This window comes from Heptranchias perlo, unplaced genomic scaffold (assembly GCF_035084215.1).
Source record: "Heptranchias perlo isolate sHepPer1 unplaced genomic scaffold, sHepPer1.hap1 HAP1_SCAFFOLD_44, whole genome shotgun sequence".
NCBI lineage: Eukaryota > Metazoa > Chordata > Chondrichthyes > Hexanchiformes > Hexanchidae > Heptranchias > Heptranchias perlo.
This window is the reverse complement of record NW_027139453.1, coordinates 3,451,347-3,472,325: the sequence shown is the minus strand read 5'-3', so window position 1 is coordinate 3,472,325 and position 20,979 is coordinate 3,451,347. Positions and strand designations below refer to the sequence as shown.

At 45.7% G+C, this 20,979-nt stretch overlaps 1 long non-coding RNA gene across 12 annotated transcripts in view; it reads right to left on the bottom strand.

Moving 5' to 3' along the window:
* Positions 1–20,979, bottom strand: part of LOC137312934 (uncharacterized) — a 146,850-nt gene that overhangs the window by 54,330 nt on the left and 71,541 nt on the right. For 11 of the 12 annotated variants that reach the window (XR_010960919.1, XR_010960912.1, XR_010960918.1 and 8 more), the window contains one exon: positions 5,659–5,828. This is a non-coding gene — a long non-coding RNA (uncharacterized lncRNA). Of the gene's footprint in view, positions 1–5,658; positions 5,829–8,981; positions 9,155–20,979 lie in introns of all 12 variants that reach the window. The other variant, XR_010960913.1, reaches the window with a different exon arrangement.

Below are 20,979 nucleotides of genomic sequence, written 5' to 3'. Positions count from 1 at the left end.
TCAGCTGCCCGTATCCTAATTCGCACAAAGTTTGGTTCAATCATCACCCCCTGTGTTCGCATTGGCTCACGGTCCGGCAACGCCTCGATTTGAAAATTCTCATCGTTGTGTTCAAAACCTTCCACGGCCATCGCTCCCCCTATCTCTGTGACCTCCAACAAGACTACAACCCCATCGTCCCCCACTGAGGTCTCGGCGCTCCTCCCATTCTGGTCCACCGCGCATCCCCGATTTCCTGCACTGCACCATTGGCAGCCGTGTCTTCAGCTGCCTGGTCCCTTAGCTCTGGAATTTCCTTCCTCTGATTCACTCTCCTCCTTTATGACGCTACTTAAAATTCACCTTCTCACGATATTCCTCAATCCACAACTGCCCACCTTCTCCTCATATCACTAAACACCACCGACCTGCCTTCTCCTCATATCCCTTAATCGCCAACTGCAAACCTTCTCTCCCAATCGCTAAACACGACCTACCCACCGTCTCAAAATAACCCTCAATCCCACCATCCAACCATATCCCTCAATCCCCAACTAGCAACCTTATCCCCATATCACTAATTCCAACCTACCCACTTTCTACCCATTTTCCTTAATCTCACCGATCCATCGTCTGCCCATATTCCTCCCTCTCACGTACCAACCTTCTCCCCTTATCCCTCAGTCCCACCTACCCACCTTCTCAAGAGTTCAGAATGTACTCCCCGAATTAAGGTGAGTTTGGAGACTCAGAATCACTCCCAGGAGTATTCCAGTTTCTGAATGGGTAAAAAGAGCTATTTTGTTCCTGATACTCAAACTTTCCCTCAAACTCTGAATCAGCTCCCACACTAACCTGGTTGACGTAACTGCCCTCTGAAATATGGCCTCGGTCTCAGACAGGTGCACCGAGCCCAGACGGGCCTGCAAAGTCCTTCTCACTCACGACTGAGAACTGGTGCCAAAGTTGGGAGATCTGTCCAACAGACTCGTCAAGCAATAACCTGACATAGTCATTATGAGCCGAGGCTCAGTAGGCAGCATCTGGCCTCATAGTAAGAAGGCCCTGCGCTCGGGCCCAACACACACCAGAGACTTAGTTATAGTCCAGCAATTTTATTTTAAATTCACAAGCTTTCGGAGGCTTCCTCCTTCGTCAGGTGAACGAAGTTCACATCGTTCACCTGACGAAGGAGGAAGCCTCCGAAAGCTTGTGAATTTAAAATAAAATTGCTGGACTATAACTTGGTGTTGTAAAATTGTTTACAATTGTCAACCCCAGTCCATCACCGGCATCTCCACACCAGAGACTTAAGCATCTTAATCCAGGTCGACAATTTCCTATGCCAGTACTGTGGGAGCGCCGCACGCTCAGAGGGTCAGTACTGAGGGAATGCTGCACTGTCAGAGGAGCAATACTGAGGAAGCGCCGCACGGTCGGAGAATCAGTAATGAGGGAGTGTTGCACTTTCGGAGGGTCAGTAAAGTGGGAGTGCTGCACTGTCGGAGGGTCAGTACTGAGGGAGTGCTGCACTTTCGGAAGGTCAGTAATGAGGGAGTGTTGCACTGTCGGAAGGTCAGTCCTGAGAGAGCGCTGCAGTGTTGGAAGGTCAGTACCGAGGGAGGGCTGTACTCTTTGAAGTTTCGTCATTTGGATGAGATGTTAAACCGAGTGCGCTCATCTCAGTCTTAAATGGCCGACCCCTTATCTGGGGAATGGGGAATGAATATTCCCCAATGTTCTAGATTCGCCAGTCAGTGGAGTCACCATCTATCCTGTCAAGTCCCCTCAGAATACTATATGTTTCTATGAGATGAGAAAGGAATAGGATATGTTGATGGGGTGAGATGAAGAAGGGTGGTGGGAGGCTCGAGTGGAACATAAACCCCGGCATGTATCTATTGTGCCGAATGGCCTGTTTCTCAGCTGTACAGTCTAAGTATTTCTGGAAACTTAGCATATATTGGGCCCGTCATGCCTGTGCTGGTTCTTTGAAAGAACTCCCCAATTTAGTCCAACACACCAGATTTTGCCCCATAACCCTGCAAACTAGTCCTCTTCAATGATATGCCCACTTGCCTTCAAAAAGAGCCTGTGGAATGTGGTTCCACCGCTCTTTCAGGAAATGCATTCCAAATCATAATGAACCTCAGTGAAAAAATGTTTTCAAATTTACCCGAGATCTTTGGCCAATTATTTTGTTATCACAGAGAGGAGAGCTGAAGAAAGAATATAGAGCTGAAGAAAGAGGGAGAGTGTATAGAGAGACAGAACGAGTATAGTCAGAGAGAGAGCAGGAGAGAGAGAGACACATCTGTAGATTAAGGTGAGAAGGAGAGACAGAGTGAGAGGGGATGAGACAGGGTAAGAGAGAGAGAAGGTGAGCACAATAAGAGAAACAGAGACAGCGGGGAAGACAGAGAAAGATAAGGGGGAGAAGGAGAGAGACCGACACAGGGCCAGAGAGAGAAAAAAATAAATCAGAGAGAGAAAAAAATACAGGGAAGACAAACAGAGAGAGTGACGATTAGCTCAGGTGGTGAGCGCGTGATATTAATGCCACAATGGGCTCAGGTTTGATCCCTGTAAGGACCATGAACGTTCTTTTTATGAAGAGCGCAGTTTCCACTCTTAATTTTAGACTGCGAGCGAATTATAAATGCAAAGTTTGGAAGGAAATTCACTCAGAACAGAACATCGGAGAAGCATTTTCATGTTGGTGCTGTCAGTCCCGTATTATTCTGTGTCCGTTTAAAAGGGGTGAGCTGTCAGTCCAGGATCATCCTGTGTCTGTTTTGAAGGGGTGTGCTGTCACTCCCGGATCATTCTGCGTCTGTTTTAAAGGGATGTGCTGTCAGTCCCGCATCATTATGTGACTGTTTATGAGGGGTGTGCTGTCAGTCCAGGATCATCCGGTGTCTGTTTTAAAGGGGTGTGCTGTCTGTCCTGGATCACAGACTCAAGTTACTGTTCAGAGCCTGAAACCGTCGACGGCTCGATCATACTGGAGATCACAACCCACTGAGCGGAACTGGAGCATGAAAAGCTTTCAATTAATGAAACAAATACTTCAAACAGGAAGAATTGAGCCCCCACAGAAATACGGAGATCAGAGGAGCCTGTCGCTAAGGCAAAGCAGTTATGAACGGAGATTTCAATTTTCCCATTGTCTGCGTTATAGTGCATTTCGGACAGTTTACTGAAACAATATCATAGAACGGGGAGGATATAACTATCACGAAACGGAGAACAAGCTTGAAAAGAAAAGACTGAGGAGTGACGTGATAGAAATCTTTAAGTTTAATGACAGGTTCGAAAGGGTCGACGGAGAGAAAATGATGTCATCCGCGAGTGAGAGCAGACCAAGGGGTTACAAATTGAAGCTGATCACTGATAAATCCAATATTAATTCAGGAGAAACTCCTTTACCCAGGGAGTGGTGAGAGTGAGCAACTCGCGACTACAAGTGAGTTGAGGCGACGAGCAAAGATGCTGCTAAGATTAAGCGAGATAAACACACGAGGGAAAAGGGAATAGAAGGATATGTTGATTGGGTTCGATGAAGAAGGATGAAAGGAGGATCATCTGCAGCATAAGCAACGGCATGGACTCGTTGGGACGAATGGCTTGTTTCTGTGCTGTACAGTGTATGTAGGGGGTAAGAGAAAGAGGGAGAGTGAAGGGAGAAAGAGAGAGTAGAGGGAGAGAGAGAGAACACGAGAGAGACAGGCAGAGACAGACAGAGAAAGAGATGGAGTTTGAGGAACAGAATATCGAGAACGAGAGGAGGGATAAGTAAATAGAGACAGAAGAAGATGTTTTGGAAATGCCTGTGAGCTGTTGACAGCTGAACAATAGCCACTTGTTGCTGCTTCAATGGATTTGTTCCAGGAAGAATTTCGACAAAAACAGCAATTTGTATCTTAACATCAATCGGACTGAGAGAGTGGAGCAGACAGAGAAGGAAGGGAGAATGACCGAGAATGGGGGAACGCATTGATCTCTGGGAAAGTCCCAGGCTCCATCCCGTTCTCCGTTCGAAGATATCACCCGGTGTGGGATTGAGACCCACACACAGAGTATGGGAGAGTGCAGAGGGACTTTTACTCTGTATCTAACCTGTGTTGTAACTGCCCCTGGAGTGTTTGATGGGACAGTGTAAAGGGAGCTTTACTCTGTATCTGACCGTTGTTGGACCTGCCCTGGGACGGTTTGATGGAAGAGAGCATTAAATTATAGAGTGTGTACGAGATGATAATTTAGACCAGTATGTTGAGGAGCTAATTTGGGAACAGGCTATCCAAGATTGGGTGTTGTGCATTGAGAAGCGGTTAATTAATAACCTTGTTGTGCTGGGTGCTTTCGAGAAGAGTGACCGCAACATGATAAAATTATTCATTCAGATACAAAGTGAAGTCGTGCAATCCGAAACTAGGGTACTAAATCTCAACAAAGGAAACTAGGAAGTTATGAGGAGTGAGTTGGCTATGATAGATTGGGAACCTTCATTAAAGGGTATGACGGTGAATAGGCAATGGCTGACATTTAAAGAACGAATGCATGAATTGCAACAGTTATACATTCCAATCTGGCACAAAAAGACAAAAGGAAACGAGGTCCAAACACGGCAAACAAAAGAAATTATGGATAGGATGAGACCCAAAGAGGAGTCATATAAATTTGCCAGAAAATGTAGCAAGCCTGAGGATTGGGAGCTGTTTAGAATTGAGCAAAAACGAGCCAAGAGATTGATTAAGAGGGAAAAATAGAGTATGAGTGTGAACTTGCAAGGAACATTAAAGCGGGTTGTCAGAACTTCACAAGACGGAATATGATATTGAGATAGAGGATCATCCATGATCATATTGAATGGTGGAGCAGGCTCGAAAAGCCGAATGGCCTACTCCTGCTCCGATTATCTATGATTCGATGACTCGGTTGCCGAGATTTCCACCTTCAGCAGGTGGTGTCAGATCGACCGTCCATTATACACCCTGCCACATTTTCACTTCAATTCCATTGAAAATAATTGACAGAATATTATGGGCTGATTGCCTGCAATTTCCTAAAGTGCTCTCCCGGGGAGTGACGCTCCACCGCAAGTTCCACTGCCCGGATTGTGAGTCCGCTGAAGGTCGAATTAACCCCCGGTGATGAATGGGGGAGAACAAAACCCTGCACGGCCTCGGTTTCGCGCTCTCCACAGTTTGTTTGATTAGCTTCCCTGTTCGGGTCTTACACATTTTGACCATTTTAAAATTTTTGTTCTTGAAATGTCTCTCATTTACTCCGCAGATATTTTTTGTCATCTCTCAATTTCTTAATATCCTGAAGTAGATTCCAGGTCAGTCAACTCATGAAATTCCCACTAACTCCTGTTTGTCGCCTCCGTTCTGTCCTTTTCCCAGTTCCACTAAAACTGTTTCACTTTTTTTTCAGTCCACACTAGAGTTAGACCTGAACCGTTACCCTGTCCTTTGTCCAGATACTGACCGATCCGTTGGGTATTTACACCTCTTCCTTTCATTGTTTCAGATTCACAATAAATGCAGTTTGAACCATTTCTTTCCAGTTTGGTCTGCTTCTCTTCTGTTACCTTCTATGATCCTAAGATCTGATATCCTGTTAGTTTTGTGATGTTTAAATAATCCAAACTCATCCTGTTCCCCTCCCACTTACCCGATGTTCTTGTCCACTGAAATGCCTCTCGTATGTTGACAACAAGCTGACTCCGTCCACCCCTTCTTCAACTTCCTGTTCCAGTCTGTCCCGGTAGAATTTCGTTTACTGACTGGATCAGTTGGTAACCGTCAGACTTGATCAAGAACTCAGTGATCGCGATGTTCGGTCTGTGAACAACAATGGAGAAAACGAAACACATTATCGACCTTCCATCCAGGCGGCTACAATTCCTCTGACACCAAACGGCTGAAGCCTCCTGTGAGCCACGTTATCAAATAACTTCTGAAAACCCATATATGCCGCATGTGTTAAAATTCATTGACCGATATAGTCACGTCTCAACAAAAGCTGTGTCAAATTTGTCAAATATAAAGTCAAATGTCCACAGTTAATCCGTTCTAAACTTCCCCGAATCTGAAATGCTCACTAATTACGTGTCTGTTCAAAAGGGGTGTGCTGTCAGTCCCTGATCATTCTGTGTCTGTTTGAAAGGCGTGTACTGTCAGTCCCGGATCATTCTGTGTCGTTTTTAAAGGGTTGTGCTATCAGTCCCGGATCATTCTGTGCCGGTTTGAAATGGGTGTGCTGTCCGTCCCGGATCAGAGAATCAAGTTGCTGTTCAGAGCTGAACCCAGAGACGGCTCGATCACACTGGAGATCACAACCAACTGAAACGAACTGGGGCATGAAAATCTTTCACTTAATGAAAAAATTCTTCAAACAGGAAGTATTGACCCGACACAGAAATACGGAGAACAGAGGAGCCTGTAGCTAAGGCAAAGCAGTTATGATGGGAGATTTTAATTTTCACATAGACTGAAACACAAAGGCAATACATTTCTAGAATGCATCCAGGCCAGTTTTCTGAAGCAATATCATAGAACTGAGAGGTTACACATGTCAGGAAAGAGAGAAAAAGCTGGGGCTCTTTTCTCTGGAAAAGAGAAGACTGAGGAGTTACGTGATAGAGTTTTTTAAGATTAATGATCTGTTTGATAGTTTAGACCTGGAGAAGATGTTTCCACTTGAAGGGGAGACCAGAACCACGGGTCATTATTATAAGATAGTCACTAATAAATCGAATTGAATCGAATAATGAATTCAGTAAAAACTTCTTAACCCAGTGACTGGTGAGAATGTAAAACTCGCTCCCACGAAGTGCAGTTGAGAAGGATCGCAAAGATGCATTCAAGGGGAATCTGGATAAACAGATGAGAGAGAAAGAACATAAGAACATAAAAAGTGGGAGCAGGAGTACGCCATCCAGCCCCTCGATCCTGCTCCACCATTCAATCAGATCATGCTTCATCTTCTACCTCAACTCCACTTTCCCGCCCGATCCCCAAATCCCTTGAATCCCCTCGAGCCCAAAATTCTATCAATTCCAGCCTTGAATATACTCAACGACTCAGTATCCACAGTCCTCTGGGTAGAGAATTCCAATGATTCACATCCCTCTGAGTGAATAAATTCCTCCTCATCTCAGTCTTACATGGCCGACCCCTTATTTGAAGACAATTTCCCCTTGTCCTAGACTCGACAGCCAAGGGAAACAATCTCTCCGGATCTATCCTGTCAAGCCCCCTCAGAATCTTATGTTCTATTTTATGTTTCAATGAGATGGCAGAGGAATAGATGGACATATTGATGGGGTTAGATGGAGAAGGATAGGCCTGGGGTCGTTGAGAGCTTCAGCACCGGCATGGACCTATTGGGCTGTATGGCCTTTTTCTGAGCTGTGCAGTCCACGTAATTCTGGAATCTTAGCCTACATTCGGCCCGTCATGCCTGTGCTAGCTTTTTGAAAGTACTGCCCAATTTAGTCTTACACCCCAGCGATTCCCCCATCACCCTGCAAATTATTCCTCTTCAATGACATGTTCAATTGCCTTTTGAAAGTGCCTATGGAATGTGGTTCCACCGCTCTTTTAGGTATTGCATTCCATATCATATCAAATCACGCTGAAAAAAATGTTTCTTCATTTCCCATCGAGATATATTGCCAATTAATTTTATCTCACAGAGGCGCGGGAGAGAGAGAGAGAGAGAGTCGAGTGCGTGAGAAAGACAGAGTAGAAGGAGACAGAGAGGGTACAGACAGAGAGAGTGGGAGATACAGGAGAGTAAGGTGTGGAAGAGAGATAGAGAGAGAGAGAGTGGAAGGAGACAGAGAGAGTACAGACAGAGAGTGTACGAGAGACAGAGATAGAGAGAGGAGAGTGGGGTGAGAAAGTGATAAAGAGAGAGAGTAGAAGAAGACAGAGAGGGTAGAGGGATAGAGGGGAAGAGAGGATGAGACAGAGACAAGAGGAAGATCAGGAGAACACAAGAAGATAAAGGAGACAATGGGGAAGGCAGAGAACGATCACACGAGAGTGAGAGAGACCGACAGAGGGACAGAGAGAGGGAGAGAAACAGACAGAGAGTGAAACAGGGGAGAGACGGACGGAGAGTGTGAGAGACAGGGACAGAGCGAGTGACAGAGACTGGTCACGGAGAGAGAGAGTAGAGAGAGAGAGATCGAGAGAGAGAGAGAAACAATCAGGATCACAGCATCACAGGGCGTTGGAATCACCGAGAATGGGGGAAGACAATGATCTGTGGGGAAGGCCCAGGCTTCATCCCAGTCTCTGTTGGTAGATCTCACCCGGTGTGTGACTGACACACACACACACAGAATGGGAGAGTGTAGAGGGAGCTTTACTCTGTATCCAAACTCTGTTATTCATGTCCTGAGAGTGTTTGAAGGGATAGTGTAGATGGAGCGTAACTCTCTATCTAACTTGTGCTCTACCTGCCCTGGGAGTATTTGACGGGACACTCTGGAGGGGTTTTCACTCCTTATCTAATCCGTGCTGTACATGTCTTGTGAGTTTTTGATGGGACAGTGTCTAGGGGGATTTACTCTGTATCTAACCGGTGCTGCACCTATCCTGGAAGTAGTTGACGGGACACTCTGGGGGGTTTTTCGCTCTGTATCTAACCCGTGCTGTACCTGCCCTGGGAGTGTTTGATGGGACAGTGTAGAGGGAGCTTTACTCTGTATGTAACTCGTGCTGGACCTGCCCTGGGAGTGTTTGATGGGACAGTGCAGTGGGGGCTTTACTCTGTATCTAACCTGTGCTGTACCTGCCAGGGGAGTGTTTGATGGGACAGTGTAGAGGGGCTGTACTCTGTATCTAACCCGTGCTGTTTCCAACGTTTGAACAGTTTAGACTGAGGTGGTTCATATTCCTCATGCCTCACATTCCTAAGCATTAAACACTGTGACAGTGTTTTAATTTGCTCCGCCCTGTTACTGTAAAATTCTCTCTGATCACCTCAGAATGTTCTGCCTCTCGCATGGATCCGTGTTCCACCTGCAGATGCCCCACAGGTCAGTGCTGAGTCTGGTTATTGTACCATGGGGTTTATCACTGCCAGTCCACGTCATGTCCTCCCGTCACAGGCCGAACCCACCGACTCCATCCCTCTCCCTGGACACCGTCTGATGCTGAAACAGACCATTATCAATCTTTGACGTCCGATTTGAACCTGAGCTGAGATTCCGACCACATATTCTCTCAATCACCAAGTCCGCTGAATTCCATCTCTGTAATTCGCCCGTCTCCGCTCCTGCCTCTTCTCATCTATTGCTGAAACCCTTATCCGTGCCTCAGTTACCTCGAGACTGGACTATACCAATGCTCTTCTGCCAACCTCCATCATACACCCTTCATTAACTTCAGCTCATCCAAAACTCAGCTGCCCGTATCCTAATTCGCACAAAGTTTGGTTCAATCATCACCCCCTGTGTTCGCATTGGCTCACGGTCCGGCAACGCCTCGATTTGAAAATTCTCATCGTTGTGTTCAAAACCTTCCACGGCCATCGCTCCCCCTATTTCTGTAACCTCCAACAAGACAACAACCCCATCGTCCCCCACTGAGGTCTCTGCGCTCCTCGCATTCAGGTCCATCGCGCATCCCCGATTTCCTGCACTGCACCATTTGCGGCCGTGTTTTCAGTTGCCTGGTCCATAAGCTCTGCTATTTCCTGCCTCTGATTCACTCTCCTCCTTTATGACGCTACTTAAAATGCACCTTCTCACGATATCCCTCAATCCACAACTGCCCACCTTCTCCTCATATCACTAAACACCACATACATGCCTTCTCCTCATATCCCTTAATCGCTAATTGCAAACCTTCTCTCCCAATCCCTAAACCCGACCTATCCACCGTCTCAAAATATCCCTCAATCCCTAACTACCCACCTTCCTACCTTCCAACCATATCCTTCAATCCCCAACGAGCAACCTTATCCCCATATCACTAATTCCAACCTACCCAATTTCTACCCATTTTCTTAAATCTCATCGATCCATCGTCTGACCATATTCCTCCCTCTCACCTACCAACCTTCTCCCCTTATCCCTCAGTCCCACCGACCCACCTTCTCAAGAGTTCAGAACGTTCTCCCCTGATAAAGGTGAGTTTGGAGACTCAGAATCACTCCCAGGAGTATTCCAGTTTCTGAATGGGTAAAAAGAGCTATTTTGTTCCTGATACTCAAACTTTCCCTCCAACTCTGAATCAGCTCCCACACGAACCTGGTTTCCGTAACTGCCCTCTGAACTATGGCCTCGGTATCAGACAGGCGCACCGAGCCCAGACGGGCCTGCAAAGTCCTTCTCACTGACGACTGGGAACTGGTGCCAAAGTTGGGAGATCTGTCCAACAGACTCGTCAAGCAATAAGCTGACATCGTCATTATGAGCCGAGGCTCAGTAGGCAGCATTTGGCCTCATAGTAAGAAGGCCCTGGGCTCGGACCCCACATACACTAGAGACTTGAGCATCTTAATCCAGGTCGACAATTTCCAATGCCAGTACTGTGGGAGCGCCGCATGCTCAGAGGGTCAGTACTGAGGGAATGCTGCACTGTCAGAGGAGCAATACTGAGGAAGCGCCGCACGGTCGGAGAATCAGTAATGAGGGAGTGTTGCACTTTCGGAGGGACAGTAAAGTGGGAGTGCTGCACTGTCGGATGGTCAGGACTGAGGGAGTGCTGCACTGTCGGAAGGTCAGTACTGAGGGAGTGTTGCACTGTCGGAAGGTCAGTACTGAGAGAGCGCTGCAGTGTTGGAAGGTCAGTACTGAGGGAGGGCTGTACTCTTTGAAGTGTCGTCATTTGGATGAGATGTTAAACCGAGTGCGCTCATCTCAGTCTTAAATGGCCGACCCCTTATCTGGGGAATGGGGAATGAATATTCCCCAATGTTCTAGATTCGCCAGTCAGTGGTGTCACCATCTATCCTGTCAAGTCCCCTCAGAATACTATATGTTTCTATGAGATGAGAAAGGAATATGATATATTGATGGGGTTAGATGAAGAAGGGTGGTGGGAGGCTCGTGTGGAACATAAACCCCGGCATGTATCTATTGTGCCGAATGGCCTGTTTCTCAGCTGTACAGTCTAAGTTTTTTCTGGAAACTTAGCATATATTGGGCCCATCATGCCTGTGCTCGTTCTTTGAAAGAACTCCCCAATTTAGTCCCAACACACCTGATTTTGCCCCATAACCCTGCAAACTAGTCCTCTTCAATGATATGCCCACTTGCCTTTAAAAAGAGCCTGTGGAATGTGATTCGACCGCTCTTTCAGGAAATGCATTCTAAATCATAATAAACCTCAGTGAAAAAATGTTTTCAAATTTACCCGAGCTCTTTGGCTAATTATTTTGTTATCACAGAGAGGAGAGCTGAAGAAAGAATATAGAGCTGAAGAAAGATGGAGAGTTTATCGAGAGACAGAACTAGTATAGTGAGAGAGAGAGCAGGAGAGAGAAAGAAACATCGGGAGAATCAGGTGAGAAAGAGAGAGAGAGTGAGAGGGGATGAGATGGGGTAAGAGAGAGAGAAGGTGAGCACAAGAAGAGAAACAGAGACAGAGGGGAAGACAGAGAAAGATTAGGGGGATAAGGAGAGAGACCGACACAGGGCCAGAGAGAGAAAAAATAAATCAGAGAGAAAAAAAATCAGGGAAGACAAACAGAGAGAGTGACGATGAGCTCAGGTGGTGAGAGCGTGATATTAATGCCACAATTGGCTGAGGTTTGATCCCTGTAAGGACCATGAACGTTCTTTTTATGAAGAGCGCAGTTTCCTCTCTTTATTTTAGACTGCGAGCGAATTATAAATGCAAAGTTTGGAAGGAAATTCACTCAGAACAGAGCATCGGAGAAGCATTTTCATGTTGGTGCTGTGAGTCCCGTATCATTCTGCGTCTGTTTAAAAGGGGTGAGCTGTCAGTCCAGGATCATTCTGTGTCTGTTTTACTGGGATGTGCTGTCAGTCCCGGATCATTCTGCGTCTGTTTTAAAGGGGTGAGCTGTCAGTCCAGGATCATCCTGTGTCTGTTTTAAAGTGGTGCGCTGTCAGTCCCGCATCATTATGTGACTGTTTATGAGGGGTGTGCTGTCAGTCCAGGATCATACTGTGTCTGTTTTAAAGGGGTGTGCTGTCAGTCCTGGATCACAGACTCAAGTTACTGTTGAGAGCCTGAAACCGTCGACGGCTCGATCACACTGGAGATCACAACTCACTGAGCGGAACTGGGGCATGAAAAGGTTTAATGAATGAAACAAATACTTCAAACAGGAAGAATTGAGCCCCCACAGAAATACGGAGATCAGAGGAGCCTGTCGCTAAGGCAAAGCAGTTATGAACGGAGATTTCAATTTTCCCATTGTTTGCGTTATCGTGCATTTCGGACAGTTTACCGAAACAATATCATAGAACGGGGAGGATATAACTATCACGAAACGGAGAACAAGCTTGAAAAGAAAAGACTGAGGAGTGACCTGATAGAAATCTTTAAGTTTAATGACAGGTTCGACAGGGTGGACGGAGAGAAAATTGTTTCATCCGCGAGTGAGAGCAGACCAAGGGGTTACAAATCGAAGCTGGTCACTGATAAATCTAACATTAATTCAGGAGACACTCCTTTACCCAAGGAGTGGTGAGAGTGAGCAACTCGCGACTACAAGTGAGTTGAGGCGACGAGCAAAGATGCTGCTAAGATTAAGCGAGATTAACACACGAGGGAAAAAGGGAATAGAAGGATATGTTGATTGGGTTCGATGAAGAAGGATGAAAGGAGGATCATCTGCAGCATGAGCAACGGCATGGACTCTTTGGGACGAATGGCTTGTTTCTGTGCCGTACAGTGTATGTAGGGGGTAAGAGAAAGAGGGAGAGTGAAGGGAGAAAGAGAGAGTAGAGGGAGAGAGAGAGAGAACACGAGAGAGACAGACAGAGACAGACAGAGAAAGAGATGGAGTTTGAGGAACAGAATATCGAGAAAGAGAGGAGGGATAAGTAAATTGATACGGAAGGAAATGTTTTGGAAATGCCTGTGGGCTATTGGCAGCTAAACAAAAGCCACTTGTTGCTGCTTCAATGGATTTGTTCCAGGAAGAATTTCGACAAAAACAGCAATTTGTATCTTAACATCAATCGGACTGAGAGAGTGGAGCAGACATAGAATGAAGGGAGAATGACCGAGAATGGGGGAAGGCATTGATCTCTGGGAAAGGCCCAGGCTCCATCCCGGTCTCCGTTCGTAGATATCGCCTGGTGTGGGATTGAGACCCACACACAGAGCATGGGAGAGTGCAGAGGGACTTTTACTCTGTATCTAACCTGTGTTGTAACTCCCCCGGGAGTGTTTGATGGGACAGTGTTAAAGGAGCTTTACTCTGTATCTATCCGTTGTTGGACCTGCCCTGGGACGGTTTGATGGAAGACTGCAGTCATCTGTTACGAACCCCAACTTCACCTGCCCTAGGAGTGCTTGATGTGACATTCTAGAGGGTGCTTTACTCTATATCTGACCCATTTTATACCTGTCCTGGGCACAGTTTAAACTAAGGTGGTTGGTATTTCCCATGCCTCATATTCCAAAGCATTAATTCATTGACAGTGTCTCGGTTGGTGAGCCCTGTTATTACAAGCATCTTTCTGTTCACACCGGAAGGTTCTGTCTCTCACTTGTGTTCTGTTACTCGAGCAGTTCATTCACAGGTCAGTGCTGAGTGTGGCAATTGTATCATGGTGGGGGGGCATCATTCCCAGGCCCACCATCGTGCAGACACAGAGAAAGTAGATCGTAGTCCAGACACTGAGAATTGAGATCAACCAGACATTCAGAGAGGAGATCACAGTCCAGACACTGAGGGAGGCGATCACTGACCAGACATTGAGAGAGGAGATCACAGTCCAGACAGTGAGAGAGGCGATCACAGTCCAGACAGTGAGAGAGGCGATCACAGTCCAGACACTGAGAGAGGAGATCAGAGTCCCGACACTGAGAGAGTGGATCACAGTCCAGCCATGAGAGAGGAGTTCACAGTACAGACACTGAGAATATCAGGAGCAAAATTTTAAAAAAATGCACTCAAGGGTTATAATCTCTGGATTATTACCTGAGCCAGGTGCAAATAGTCGGAGGGATAAGCAGATTTGGGAGGAGAACACATGGATGAAAGAGTGGTTCCATTTCGTGGGACACTGGCACCTATAATAAGACAGGATGGAACTGTACCGTTGGGAGCGGCTCCACCTGACCCGGGCGGGGGCCAGGATCCCAGCGCGAAGGATAAATCGGGCTTTAAACGAGTAAATGGGGTGTGGGGCTCAGTTGGAAAGTAATATAAATAACAATTGTAGAACAAAAGGGAAGAGACTATCGTCAGAAATTTTGCTTTGAGCACTGAAGGTAAAGGAAAAATTGAAAGATGTAAAGTAATTAAATCGGGAGGGAGAAACAAGGAAAGTGTGAGAAATACAATATTACAATATGGGTAGGGTGTGTGGCCCAAATAAGAGTTCTTTATACAAACGCATGGAGTATAAGCAACGAATTGAATGAAACGCGGGCACAAATTCAACCTGCAGGGTACGAAATGGTAGCCATGACTGAGGCATGGCTGCACAACAGTCAGGATTGGGAACTGAATATACCAGGTTATAATGTCTTTTGGAAGGATAGGAGAACTGGTGGAGGGGGAGGAGTATCCTGAGTGATTATGGATGAAAATTCTTCATTGATAAGAGAGGATACAACGATCGGTAAGCAGGCAGTGGAAAATTTATTGGAAGAATTAGGAAATAGAAAAGGAATTAAGAACAAAGTGGTGTTGTGTATATACCCTCTTGTAGCAGCTGTGAAGCGGCAGAATGTATAAATGCGGAGATTAGACAAGCAGTGTGTTTGTAAAGGGTATAGATTTTAACTTTCTTATAGATTGCGATAAACAGACGAGCTCATGTCAGAAAGGTAACGAATTTCTTGAGTAAGTTCAGGAAAGATTTCTGCAACAATATATCCGAGGACCAACAAGGGGGCGGGCCATACTGGAATTAATAATGAGTAATGGGGCAGATTAGTTAATAGCCTAACGGTGCCTGAACATTTATTAAATTTGAAAACTGCACATGTCACTCCACTAATTAAGAAAGGTGACAGAAGGAAAGCAGGGAATTATAGACCAGTTCGCCAAACACCTGTTTTCGAGAAATCACTCGAGTCTCTAATGAAGGATAGTGACTGAACACCTTGAACATTTTCAGCTGATCAGTAAGAACCTTTATGGATTTTGTTTTGAAGAGGTGACTAAAGTAGTGGACAGGGGATTGTCAATGGAGTTTGTTTAAATGGACTTCCAAAAGGCATTCGATAAAGTCCCTCAGAAGAGACTGTTCGCTAAAGTTGAAGCTGATGGAATTTAGGGGAAATGATTGACCTGGATAGGAAATTGGCAGAGCGGCAGGAGACATTGGGCCAGAAATCGCTACGAGCGGCGAGGCAACGCTCACTGCAGCTACTGCGAATTAAATTAACAAAAATACTGACTGTAGGCTCTGTGGCGATCAATTGCTTGAATTTGAACTTTACAAAAATTGTGCTCTATCAACCCAGCCTCTGAGCAGCGTGATTTGCTGCGCAGCTGGAAAGGTGTGTGAGGAGAAGACACGACCACAAAAATCGGTAAGGATGAGAATACCTGCCCACAGAATCAGGCTGCATTGCTCAAACAATCAAGCAGACTTAATTCCTTTAAAGTTAGCATGCTGTATGGCATTCTAAATTATTTTAAAAATCAAAAAACAAAGAAATAATTGAATTAAATTAAAGAGACAGAAGGGAAATGTTTAAAAAATAATGTTGTAATTTTCATTCTTCTTCAATAACCAAAAACTAATAAACTAAAGTGTAACATGAGAGTCCTCGTTTATAAAAGTTAATCTTTACTTGTTTGGCAGTCATTAAAACTTACCGAGCTGTTAAAATTCATTTTGGACTTTGTATTAACTAGAATGAGACGTGGACTTCAAGGGTTAAATAATGAAGTGAGATTTCACAAACTAGGGTTGCATTCTCTGGAATTTAGAAGATTAAGGGGTAATTTGTTCGAAGTTTTCAAGATATTTAGGTGAAATGATAGGGTGGATAGAGAGAAATTAGATCCGCTGGTTGGGGAGTCCAGCACTCGGGGTCTGAGAACAAAAATTGGAGCCAGAACTTTCAGGAGTGAAGTTATGAAACACTTCTCCACGCAAAGGGTGGGAGATGTTTGGAACTCTCTTCTGCAAACGGAAGTTGATGTTAGCTCAATTGATAATTTTAAATCTGAGGTTGTTAGATTTTTGTTAACTCTGTTAATATTGGGTTTAAGGCGGGTGAATGAAGTTCAGTCAGAGATCCGCCATGATTCCAGTGAATGGCGTAACAGGCTCGAGGGATCAAATGGCATACCCCTGTTCCGACGTTCCTGGTCAATGTCATCACCCACCCCAATCTTCAGCAGGCGGCGCTGGTGACCAGCAGTGACAGATCAAAGAGAGACAGAGAAAGCGGCAAGAGGAACAGAGACATAAGCAAAAAGGTTGAGAAATTGGGAGAGGGAGTGAGAGCGAAAAATGAAGACATCGACATATAGTTCGGGAGAGTGAACGAGAGAGACAGAGAGGTGACAAAGAGAGATTGAAAAAGAGAGGAGAGAGCAAGAAATAGAGAGAAGTCTGAGAGGCCGAAAGAGAGACAGACAGAGAGTGAGAGACGAGGATAGAGGGAGAGACGAGGATAGGGGGAGAGATAGCTGAGGGAAAGAGAGAGAGACGCAGAAGGAGACGGAGAAAGAGAGAGAGAGAGAGACGAATGGAGGTGGCGGGGGGAGAGTTATAACGATGGAGAGGGAGACAGAGAGATCGTGATAGAAAGGCAGAGAATCAGCAGAGAGAGAGAGACATAGAGAGACAGAATTATAGAGACAGAGAGATGGTGGGGGAGAAAGAATGAAAGACACAAACAGAGGGAGAAACAGACAGAGAGAGAGGGCGGAGGGAGGAAGAAAGAGAGGGAGAGACTGAGATGGATCAATGAGTGTAGATGGAGGGAGACAGAGAGAGAGAGTGCGAGTAGAGACAGAGAGAGGAGGGTAGATATAGAGAGACGGGGAAAGAAAGAGATGGTGAAAGAAAGTGGAGGGTGAGTGCCTGGAAAAGAGAGAATCAGAGGGAAATATTCAGAGGGAGAGAGTGAGAGGGAGATAAAGGGACAGAGTTACACAGTACAGGGCGAGAGACAGAGAGAGAGACAGAGAGATGGGGATGGGACAGAGAGTGTAGTGGCACAGACTGTAGTGCACAGACTGTAGTGGCAGAGTGTCGTGGCAGAGAGAAAGAGAACGAGTAAAAGGGAAGCTTGAAATTGAAGGTGAGATATATAGAAAGGGAGAGAGTTAGTGACTGAGAGAGGTGGAGACCAGAGGTGGAGAGGGAGAGAGATGCAGAGTAGAGGCAGAGAGTGAGGGGAGAGAGTGAAGAACGAAAGAGGATGACACAGTGCAGAGGCAGAGAGACACCAAGAGTGGCAATGACGAGGCGGGGGAGTGACAGAGAGACAGGCAGACAGACTGTGAGAATCTGAAAAATACGGACAGAGAGATAGTGGGGTTGAGGGAGAAAGAAAGAGACAGACAGATGGAGAAACAGACAGAAAGAGAAAGAAACATTGGAGACAGAGAAACGGAAGAGAAATAATGAGAGATGGGGATGAGTCAGAGACAGAGAGAGAGAGAGAGAGAAAGGGGGAGAGACATGGAGTAGAGGGTGATAGCTAGTAAAGAGCGAGGAGAGTGCGACAGACATAGAGATAGAGGCCGTGAGAGAGAGAGGGAGAGAGGAAGGGGTGAGATAGCGAGCAGAGGGAGAGCACGAGCAGAGAGCGATGAGGGTGAGACACAGAGAGAGAGTGAGGGGTATAGGGAGGGGGACAGGGAAAGAGAGAGAGATTCCCACCGACCGATCTTCTCCCATTTTCACTCAACACAATCACCCAACCTTCTCACAATATCCCTCAACAAAACTTACCACCTTCTCACCATATCCATCAACCCCACCAACCGAATTTCTCCCAACATCACTCAACCCCACCTACACACATTTACACAATATCCATCAATACCCACCTGCACACATTCTCCACATTTCACTCAAACTGCACCTAATCACCTTCTCCACATAGAACTGACACACGGCGACCCAACTTCTCCCCATTTCTCGCAATCCCTCTTACCATCCTTCTCCCAAGATCACTCTAACCCACCGAACCACCTTCTCACAATATCTCTCAATCACAACCAACCACCTTGACTAATATTTCCCACAATCACACCTAACCAACTCCTCACCATATCCATCCACCCCACCTACCACCTTCTCCACATATTCCTCAATCCCAACCGACACACCTTCTCCCCATGTCACTCAACCACACCATCCCACCTTCACACAAAATCCCTCAATTCCCAAATACAAATCATCCCCTCATATCCCTCGATCCCAACCTACCCACATTCTCTCCTTATTCCTCAAATCCACCGACACAACTTCTCAACCTATCCCTCAAACCCCAGAGACCCAAATTCTCACCATATCCCTCAGTGCAACCTAACCAACTCCCAATAACACTCAAATCACAGCTACACACCTTCTCCCCATAACACTCAACCCCACCTGCCCACATTCTTACAACATCACTCAATCCCCACCAACACACCTTCCCAACATATCCCTCAATCCCATCTACCAACTTCTAACCATGTCAGTCAATCCCAACTAACCACATTCCCAGATCTCTCAATCAACATCCATGCACCTTAACCCCATATACCTCAATCCCACCAACCCAACTTCTCAGCATAGTCCTCAATCCCCACCAAAATACCTTCCTTCCGTATCCCACAAAAGCACCATCTCAGCAGATCATTCAAACACACCCAACCACCTTCTCACTATAACCATTAATTACCACTTAACCACCCTCTCACCATATCCGTCAACCGCACCTACAAACATTCTACCCATATCCCTCAATCCCCACCTACACACCTTCTCCCCATATCACTGAATCCTACCGACCCGCATTCACAAAAATCCCTCAATCCACAACTACCTTTCTTATCCCTGAACCCCCGATTGACGTCTTTTCGCCATATCCTTCAATTCCCACTTCATCATGGGTGACTTTAATTTCCATATATACTGGCCGAACCAAATCAGCAACATTACTTTGGAGCATTAAATTATGTAGTGTGTACGAGATGATATTTTAGACCAGTCTGTTGAGGAGCTAATGTGGGAACAGTCTATCCAAGATTAGGTGTTGTGCATTGAGAAGCGGTTAATTAATAACCTTGTTGTGCGGGGTGCTTTCGGGAAGAGTGACCGTAACATGATAAAATTATTCATTCAGATAAAAAGTGAAGTCGTGCAATCCGAAACTAGGGTACTAAATCGAAACAAAGGAAACGAGGAAGTTATGAGGAGTGAGTTGGCTATGATAGATTGGGATCATTCTGTGTCTGTTTGAAAGGCGTGTACTGTCAGTCCCGGATCATTCTGTGTCGTTTTTAAAGGGTTGTGCTATCAATCCCAGATCATTAATTGTCTGTTTAAAAGGGGTGCACTGTCAGTCCCGGATCATTCTGTGTCTGTTTGAAAGGCGTGTACTGTCAGTCCCGGATCATTCTGTGTCGTTTTTAAAGGGTTGTGCTATCAATCCCAGATCATTAATTGTCTGTTTAAAAGGGGTGCACTGTCAGTCCCGGATCATTCTGTGTCTGTTTGAAAGGCGTGTACTGTCAGTCCCGGATCATTCTGTGTCGTTTTTAAAGGGTTGTGCTATCAGTCCCGGATCATTCTGTGCCGGTTTGAAATGGGTGTGCTGTCAGTCCCGGATCAGAGAATCAAGTTGCTGTTCAGAGCTGAACCCAGAGACGGCTCGATCACACTGGAGATCACAACCAACTGAAACGAACTGGGGCATGAAAAGCTTTCACTTAATGAAAAATTCTTCAAACAGGAAGTATTGACCCTGCACAGAAATACGGAGATCATAGGAGCAAAGCAGTTATGATGGGAGATTTTAATTTTCACATAGACTGAGACACAAAGGCAATACATTTCTAGAATGCATCCAGGACAGTTTTCTGAAACAATATCATAGAACTGAGAGGTTACACATGTCAGGAAAGAGAGAAAACCTGGGGCTCTTTTCTCTGGAAAAGAGAAGACTGAGGAGTTACGTGATAGAGTTTTTTAAGATTAATGATCTGTTTGATAGTTTAGACCTGGAGAAGATGTTTCCACTTGAAGGGGAGACCAGAACCAAGGGTCATTATTATAGGATAGTCACCAATAAATCGAATTGAATCGAATAATGAATTCAGTAAAAACTTCTTAACCCAGTGACTGGTGAGAATGTAAAACTCGCTCCCACGAAGTGCAGTTGAGAAGGATCGCAAAGATGCATTTAAGGGGAATCTGGATAAACAGATGAGAGAGAAAGAACATAAGAACATAAAAAGTGGGAGCAGGAGTACGGCATCCAGCCCCTCGATCCTGCTCCACCATTCAATCAGATCATGCTTGATCTTCTACCTCAACTCCACTTTCCCGCCCGGTCCCCAAATCCCTTGATCCCCTCGAGCCCAAGATTCTATCAATTCCAGCCTTGAATATACTCAACGACTCAGCATCCACAGTCCTCTGGGTAGAGAATTCCAATGATTCACATCCCTCTAAGTGAATAAATTCCTCCTCATCTCAGTCTTACATGGCCGACCCCTTATTTGAAGACAATTTCCCCTTGTCCTAGACTCGACAGCCAAGGGAAACAATCTCTCCGGATCTATCCTGTCAAGCCCCCACAGAATCTTATGTTCTATTTTATATGTCTCAATGTGATGGCAGAGGAACAGATGGACATGTTG